General features: G+C 39.1%; 1 long non-coding RNA gene across 1 annotated transcript in view; it reads right to left on the bottom strand.

The window, feature by feature from the left end:
* Positions 1–1,000, bottom strand: part of LOC109322221 — a 36,156-nt gene continuing 35,156 nt past the window's right edge. The window contains exon 4 of the long non-coding RNA XR_002104334.1: positions 1–13. This is a non-coding gene — a long non-coding RNA (uncharacterized LOC109322221). The remainder of the gene's footprint in view (positions 14–1,000) is intronic.

Raw genomic sequence — 1,000 nt, 5'->3', positions numbered from 1 at the left:
CTTCAAGCTGTCACTAGGTGACTTCTGTTTGCTTTGAGCACTCCAACAAGTCATATCCCTTAGGTGCTTTAAGGATCACTCTACCAATTTCTGGACCCACAGGAACTGGGGTTAGGCACTCCTAGGCACCAAGCTGCTTACATCAGAGCAGTTCTGGTTTGTGAAAACAGAATTTCAAATGCCTAGGTAAGTTTATAAATAAAAATGGAGGCACCTAGTAAGTTTATATGCCTCTAGGATTGAGTTGTTTTTGGGCAGGGTTTTTTTGGTTTGCTATTTTGGATAGATTATAGAGAGATCAGACCATCTGTCATCTTCATCCACGTTTGTGACAGATGACACCCAAAAATGCCTTGTAGTATAATAGCATACAATCTGAACAGGTAATATTATTTACTTTGAAAAAAGAATTTATATAATAGCACCCAAACTCTTATACAGGCAACTCCCACCTGATGCTGTTTTGCTTAGTGCTATTTTGCTATAATGTTTATTTTAAATTGATACCTGATTCCACTTAACACTCAGCAAGTTTCATCATAACGCTCGCAGTCACCATCTTGGGTTGTTAAAAACTTACGGTTTCACGTGATGCTCGTTTCACTTACCGCTCGGTTTTTCAAGAACCAATTAAGAGCAATACGCGGGGGTTACCTGTATCAGTTTTAAGAAGTTTTAACTTTGCAATACTTTCTGTATTACATAACTACGGTATTATTTTCCTAGGCATTAGCTCTCAGCTGATGGAGAAAAACTCTCCCCCCAAAACAGCTGCAATTAAATAAAATGTGTTATATAAAAATACGTAAAGACAACAAAAATAATGTTGTTTTCCAGAGTTTTCTACTTCTGTTAAAATGGAATAGTATGTGCACATATATTCACATGTAACAGTTGGAGAAGCGCTGAGGTCCTGGAGGGGAGGGAAGCCAGGTGTCCAAGGAGAGTGGTCGCTCCTTAAGGAGACGATCCTCCAAGCCCAAAGGAAGGTAATCCCAAC

Source organism: Crocodylus porosus, unplaced genomic scaffold (genome assembly GCF_001723895.1).
Source record: "Crocodylus porosus isolate Cpor-Errol unplaced genomic scaffold, CroPor_comp1, whole genome shotgun sequence".
Taxonomy (NCBI): Eukaryota; Metazoa; Chordata; order Crocodylia; family Crocodylidae; genus Crocodylus; species Crocodylus porosus.
The sequence above is the reverse complement of the archived record's forward strand: the minus strand, read 5'-3'. Positions and strand labels throughout refer to the sequence as shown.